Genomic DNA, 7864 nt, shown 5'->3' with positions numbered 1-7864 from the left:
TTTTTGGTTCCAACCGCCGTGTCTTTGTGAGACGTGGAGTAGGTTAACAGATGATCTCCGCATATGTGGTTCCCACCGGGAAGCATGGAGGAGGAGGTGTGGGGATGCATTCTTGGTGACACTGATTTATTTAGAATTCAAGGCACACTTAACCACCATGGTTCACAGCATTCTGCAGTGATACGCCATCCCATCTTGTTTGCGCTTAAACACTATAATTTATTTTTCAACAGGACAATGACCCAAAACACACCACATCCGGCTTCTTCACCTGTGGGATCATCTGAGACCAGCCAACCGGATAACTGATGAAACTGAGGAGTATTTCTCAAATCAAAGTTTATTTGTCACGTGCGCTGAATAAAACAGGTGTAGTAGACCTTACAGTGAAATGCTTACTTACAAGCTCTACCCAACAGTGCAATTTTAAGTAAAAAAAATGGTATTAGGTGAACAATAGATAAGTAAAGAAATAAATAAATAAACAGTAAAATGACAGTGAAAATAACAGTATCGAGGCTATATACAGGTGGTACCGGTACAGAGTCAATGTGGAGGCTATATACAGGTGGTACCGGTACAGAGTCAATGTGGAGGCTATATACAGGTGGTACCGGTACAGAGTCAATGTGCAGGGGCACCGGTTAGTCTGTAATAAAGCCCTTTTGTGGGGAAAAATGTATTCTTATTTGCTGGGCCTGGCTCCCCAGTGGATGAGCATGGCTCCCCAGTGGATGGGCCTGGCTCCCCAGTGGATGGGCCTGGCTCCCCAGTGGATGGGCCTGGCTCCTAAGTGGATGGGCCTGGCTCCCCAGTGGATGGGTCTGACTCCCCAGTGGATGGGCCTGGCTCCCCTGTGGATGGGTCTGGCTCCCCAGTGGATGGGTCTGGCTCCCCAGTGGATGGGCCTGGCTCCCCAGTGGATGGGCCTGGCTCCCCAGTGGGTGGCTGCACATGCCCAGTCATGTGAAATCCATAGTTTAGGGCCTAAAGAATTTATTTAAATGGACTGATTTCCTTATGTGAACTGTAACTCAGTAACATTGTTGAAATTGTTGCGTGTAGCATGCATGTTTTTGTTCAGTAAATACTGTGTATATATATATATATATATATATATATATACTGTAGGTTTCAGTAGGTGCCCATTTTGCTAATGTTTTCTTAGTCAAAAATGCCCAACCTGGTGTAAAATGTACGTGATGTGACCGTAATGATTGGAATATTACACACATTGTTATTTGATATCAATCGATTTTAGATCATGGTTAAATGTTGAAGAACACTGCCATCTCTTGGATAGGCATGATAGGGTAGTGTAAACCGATGGGAGAAAGATTTCAGAATGAATTGGAACATTTTCTTATTTCACCCCCAAGAAGACAGAAAAGTCTTGCATGCAAGTAGATGTAACACATTGAGATGGATGATGCAAGCCCAGTCTTTGAGGTCTGTTTTAACCAAAAATGGTGGATGAATTAAGATGTCTTACTCAGGTTGTTTACCATTGAAAAAAAGTCTACATATATATATATAATTCCTTTGCTGGAGTCAATGACCAAAAGCGCCCTCTTTGGCCTCATGGGTGGAATGGTAATAATATTTTTCATAATTTCATAATTAATAAAGTTATTTTTTTTTGATGCAAATCTGGTGTTTCTATGTCAAACAGTTTTGTTATATTTCAGTCTTCTGTGATGTATATAAAGTGTAATATTGGGATGCAAACTCAAAATGGAATACATTTCAACTCTAAAATCTGACATGGTTCACGTTTCTTTTTTTTTTTAAGCCCATAACCATGTGTGAGGTGTATACTTTTGTTTCCAAGTAGATTTGTTTAAGACCACCAATAATCACTCTGTGTGACCCTGATTAGGCCGACCACAGTAAAAGGTTATTAAGGGGTGACTCTCACATAGACACCAATGCATAGCAGCTGGGTCTGGTCTACCTACTTCATTGACCACGTTAACATGCACACAGTATTCCGGATAATAGCTCATATCCTGGTTAAAGCTGCAATATGTAACTTTTTGGCTGATCTGACCAAATTCACATATGTGAGTTATAGATCTATCATTCTCATTGAAAGCAAGTCTAAAAAGCGGTAGATCTGTTCTATGTGTGCAATTTCTCTGCTTCCCGTTCTTTAGGTTTTGTATACCAGTTTCAAGCAGCTGAAAATACAATATTTTGGGTTATGGAAATTATATTTCCGCAGCAGTTTAGACGGTACAATGATTCTCCACACTGTACTTGCTTGTTTGCCACATAAAGTGAAATTAGAATTTTAGCAAACAGAAAATGGCTGAGTGATTTCTGCATAGTGCACCTTTAAGGTCGTTTTCGGGATAAGGTCTTTACATGCCCCTTTGATATCCCGCTCACCAGTATTCCTGTGGTACCCATGAATAAACAGAATATTCATAATTTGCCTAGGGATGGCAGAACATTTTTTTACAGGAGGTGGGGGGGAAAAATGTTTCAAGTTTCAGTCATATAATTATTTTTCTGCTTATAATTTCCGACATTAGGTAGGCTATTTGTTAGTCAACTTGTCTATAATTAGATACATGCAGCATATCTTCTGTCATAACCTGGTGCTCTAGAATATTAAATAAAGCCTTTGCTTACCAGAATGATGTCATAAATCCATAGAATGAATGCATAATCAACAATCTAGTTGACATTGGTAAAGTGTACTCTTTCATTTCTGCTTCTCTCGTGGAGTGGAGACGCTGACAAGTTTTAAGGAAATGAAAAGCCTTGAAAATTATAGTATTTCAGTTTGTCTTGGATATATATTTTGGTTTAAAGTTAAATACTCTCAGCTTTTATGTAGCTGGAAAATAAAATCAGGGTTAGGCTACATAACAAGGTCCCTAGGCACACGTTAACATTTTATCAAGATGGAAGAAATAAATAACATTTCTCCACTCCTGTTCCCGAGACAAAGTTGACATTTTACTGCAAGAAACACTTCATTCTACAGGAGTTAATATTATTATAGGCTACGTGTAAGGCCTAAAGTCAGTGTCCAGACTTCAGTTACTATTCCAATTGTTACCGTTTCCGTCTGAACTTCAAAGGTGATAGATAGCCTGCTATGCGAAACAGCCCGTGCAGACCGCGATAAACAACAGTAAACGGGATAAGACGTTTACATGCCACAGTATCCTATCTAGATAAGCATATCCCAGTCATTTTATTTAGGTTTCTCAAAACCGGGGTATATGAGCTTATTCTCGTTATTGTAAATGGGATGTTCATATGCATCAACTCAAAAACAGAATACTGGTGTGCATGTAAACGTGGTCATATGGTGCTTTCAAGACAACTGGGAACTCGGAAAAAAACGAGGTAAACTCATATGATGTCACTGATCTTCAGGTCGTGAAGTATGAGCTCTAGAAACGCCCGAGTTTTCGACTTGGAATTCCGAGTTGGAAGACCGTTCAAAACGATTTGTGTCAATCGGACCACGTTTTTTTCCCGAGTTCCCAGTTGTCTTGAACGCGACAACTGACTGTATATGAACCAGAAAAAATGGTAAATTCTCGCTTCCTCTTCCGTCTGGTGTTAACTATCCAAGGGGGGTTTGACGGAGATAGGAAAGAATAAGATAATGAGAGAAAATAGGCGTACGCAAAATGTGTCCTCACATCCTGTTTTTCACTTCCTCCTCAATGGTCGTGAATGAACCAGTTTCGGACGGTCTGTATACGCATGGAATATACAACAGCACATTGTCAATATTGCACACGCGCCCTTTCTGTGGACACTTAACAGGCCACATAAATTGTAGAAGACATTTGTGCGCGGTGAAATTCTGAATCCGTATTTTTCCCGCAATATGAGTGATTTCTGATAGCAAGAGGCCAGAGGGTTCTGGTGAGTATTTTAAATGTTTATAAATAAATAAAAAATATCGAACATATAACAAGACCCAGCGAGATAAAAACATGTTGTCTTACGTCATACAGCCCTGTTACAACGTTACAACTGTAGCATGTACTATGGGGGAATGTTTGAACAGATAACGTTACACTCAAACTGTCGTGCAAGGAATCCAGAAAGCTGTAACTTTTCTTGTGTGGGATATACCAGTAGTGAAGTAACCTAATGGTAAATATTTCTCTAAACTCAGTATTTACCATGTGTGGACTTTCAAGTACTTTATTGAATGGGTTTTTAAAATAGATGACAATTTGTCTAGAAATTACGATGATAATGTTTATTATTTTACTTGAAACTATTTTAAATAATAGCCACAAAAATAAACAATTTTGCCCCTAACAGTGACTGGTGTGTACAATAGCTAGTGAAAGTTACAGCTAGATTTAAAGTGGTTGTTATTATCTCCTACTGTAACGTAGTAGACCACCATCACTGCTGGGTCGTTCCACGAAAAGAGTGCCTTTTGCGTCTCTTTGATATTTTAAGTACAAATTGTGCACCAAGCCTGTTATATTAAATGAAGTGCCCTTTATTATAGACCTCATGGATAATTCAAGAAAATATATATGTTTTTTATATGAATAAAGGCTTGTTCCCCCAACCCTCTGTCACTTCTAGGAAGATTTGAATCCCCAACTGTCTCCATGTTCACCATCATTGTAAAGCCCATGCTATTTTATTGCTCTGACAAAGCAATTTCTGAAGATGTATTATTCATTTAATTTCATAGTCGTTTATTTACGTCTGTCCCTCATTTTAAGGTCAACCCTGTTAGGTGAACTGAACTCTCATTTTAATATGGTGAAGCTATTCCTTCCTCTTCCCCTGAACAAGGCAGTTAACCCACTGTTCCTAGGCCATCGTTGTAAATAAGAATTTGTTCTTAACCGAGTTAAATAAAGGTTAAATAAATAAAATAAAAATATACATATTGTTTTCAAAAGAAACATCTAATAGTCAAATCATAGAGTAAACACTGGTTCTACTCTTTTTGGCAATGGACTGGTGTTTTGTGGTGGAAAACTGAGTGTGTCGAGCATAAAATATCAACCCTGTAACCCATAGATTCACAGGCTAGAAATGTTTCAACAGTTTCATTTTTTTTGTGAAGCCTGCATTCAATTGCCACTCCCTGTTGCACACAACAAGTTTTCATTCCCCCTGTCACAAGGGGATTTCTGGCTTCTTTAAGAAGAAATCATCATCCCTGTTACTTAATTTGGCACTTACTCTAGTCATTTAAAATGTTTAACCTTATCATGTAAAGTTGAACATGGGTTCTTTATGACAGAATGTTAACTAATGTTTTTTTTGACCAAGTTACACCAAATTGGTGGAATTACCCATCTATTACTTTAACTGGTGAAATAAAGTTGGAAGTATATCTCTTATCAAATCAGGGTAGTAGACATGGTTTTTGATCAGTTATCCATTGCATGTTCACATAACTTATAATAGGCAAATGCACAAAACATCACCGGCCAAAGGTCCCCATCTTTTATAGGCTATATACTTAGAACCCTAACCCGACCTTAAAGTTAAGGGTTGTGAAAAGTTTGCACCCTCTATAGCCATTATGGGTATTATCTGTCCCTGTTGGTCATCTATGAACGTTTGAACATCTTGAAAAGCAATCTGGCCTTAATGACCACATGTACTAAGGCACAGCATCTCAGTGCAAGAGGCGTCACTACAGTCCCTGGTTCATATCCAGGATGTAACACATCCAGCCGTGATTGGGAGGTCCAGCGTTGTCCGGGTTTGGCCCAGGGTAGGCCGTCATTGTAAATTGGATTTTGTTCTTAAGTGACTTGCCTAGTTAAATAAAGGTTAAATAAAATGTTTAACATTTCTTTAAATCAAATCTCTACCTGGAAAAGCCCTTAGAGGGCTGACCACCCCTCGGTGCCTGGTTCCTCTTTAGGTTTCTTCCTACTGTATGTTCCTGCCAACTAGGGAGTTTTTCCTGTCCGTGTGCTTCTGCTTCTATATTGCTTGCTCTATGGGGTTTTAGGCTGGGTATCTGTAAAGCACTTGGACTGACAATGATGGGTGTAAAAGAGGCTTTATACAATGTATTTGATAATGTTCTGACTGTGCATCGTAAATTACACAAAAATGTAGTCAGGATTCACACGGATCACCATTTAAGTGACATTTGGAGTAATTTTCTCCTTAGCTCTGCCATACAGGCTATTACTGTATTGTGATGTGTTACTGTTTGAAATAGACCGACATTGAGCACATCCAGCCTTAAAATATAGTTAAAAATGCTTCTGATACAGAATGGTCCACTATTTAAGTAGAAAGGCTTAATGTTGACTAAATGAAATGACCAAACAGAAGAGTCAGATCTTGAACAAGACAAGAGGATATCACTTTTAGGCGAAGGTCACCAGCTTTTAGTAAGGACGAAGGTGAAAATAACTTAAGTAGTGTGTTTACATTCTTTCAAGCTTCTTCCACTGCCAAAAGCCTTTTAATGTTGGTAGTTGGCGTCTGTAAAGAAGAGCTGACTAATCATCAACTAAATGTAAAGAAGCTAGGGAAAACACCCTTATCACTGTCAGAATGTTTACACCAAAAGTCTGCTCTCATTTTACATGTCCTCTTCACACCAACTATATGATTTTGTTGTTGCTATCGTGATTGGTTAAGACTGTGTTACCTCTCTCCAGCCTACTTGAACCATGTTCCCTCTGGTCTAAGGGAGAAGGGCGTCAACTTAAAACCTCTTCTTGATGGAATGCAAAATCTACAAGCTGCAACATCTTTATGAAAATCTAAGTTTATGGGTCGCGTACAGCGTTTTGCAGATGTTATTGCAGGTGCAGTGAAATGCTTATCTTTCTAGCTCCGACAATGCAGCAATATAACTAGCAATACAATAACAATACACACATAATCCAAAAAAACAAAAGAAAGAACAAGAAATGAAGACATGTCACAACGAGCAATGTCAGAGTCCGGAATATAAATATATATGTACACTACTGTTCAAAAGTTTGGGATCACTTAGACATTTCCTTGTTTTTGAAAGAAAAGCACATTTTTTGTCCATTTTAAAAGTAACATCAAATTGATCAGAAATACACCGTAGACATTGTTAATGTTTGAAATTACTATTGTAGCTGAAAACAACTGATTTTTAATGTAATATCTACATAGACGTACAGAGGCCCATTATCAGCAAACATCACTCCTGTGTTCCAATGGCACGTTGTTAGCTAATCCAAGTTTATAATTTTAAGGATAATTGATCGTTAGAAAACCCTTTTGCAATTATGTTAGCACAGCTGGAAACTGTTGTCCTGATTAAAGAAGTAATAAAACTGGCCTTTAGACTAGTTGAGTATCTGGAGCATCAGCATTTGTGGGTTCGATTACGGGCTCAAAATGGCCAGAAACAAAGAACTTTCTTCTGAAACTCGTCAGTCTATTCTTGTTCTAAGAAATTAAGGATATTTCATGTGAGAAATTGCCAAGAAACTGAAGATCTGGTACAACACTGTGTACTACTTCCTTCACAGAACAGCGCAAACTGTCTCTAACCAGAATAGAAGGAGGAGTGGGAGGCCCCGGTGCACAACTGAGCAAGAGGACAAGTACATTAGTGTCTAGTTTGAGAAACAGACGCCTCACAAGTCTTCAACTGGCAGCTTCATTAAATAGTACCCGCAAAACACCAGTCTCAACATCAACAGTGAAGAGGCGACTCTGGGATGCTGGCTTTCTAGGCAGAGTTCCTCTGTCTGGTGTCTGTGTTCTTTTGCCCATCTTAATCTTTTTTTTATTGGCCAGTCTGAGACATGGCTTTTTCTTTGCAACTCTGCCTAGAAGGCTAGCATCCTGGAGTCGCCTCTTCACTGTTGACGTTGAGCTATTTTTTTTGTGGGTATTATTT

General features: G+C 38.9%; 1 protein-coding gene across 2 annotated transcripts in view; it reads left to right on the top strand.

Annotated features, from left to right (window-relative positions):
- Window positions 1-3676: 3676 nt before the first annotated feature.
- The window catches only part of LOC139375893 (polyamine-transporting ATPase 13A3-like), a 38886-nt gene continuing 34698 nt past the window's right edge, over window positions 3677-7864 (top strand). For both annotated transcript variants that reach the window (XM_071117841.1, XM_071117840.1), the window contains exon 1: window positions 3677-3894. The gene's annotated coding sequence lies outside the window, so the exon portion shown is untranslated. The remainder of the gene's footprint in view (window positions 3895-7864) is intronic.

Source organism: Oncorhynchus clarkii, chromosome 20 (genome assembly GCF_045791955.1).
Source record: "Oncorhynchus clarkii lewisi isolate Uvic-CL-2024 chromosome 20, UVic_Ocla_1.0, whole genome shotgun sequence".
NCBI classification, from domain to species: Eukaryota; Metazoa; Chordata; class Actinopteri; order Salmoniformes; family Salmonidae; genus Oncorhynchus; species Oncorhynchus clarkii.
Note: the sequence above shows the minus strand (reverse complement) of the source record. Positions and strands in the feature narration are given on the sequence as shown.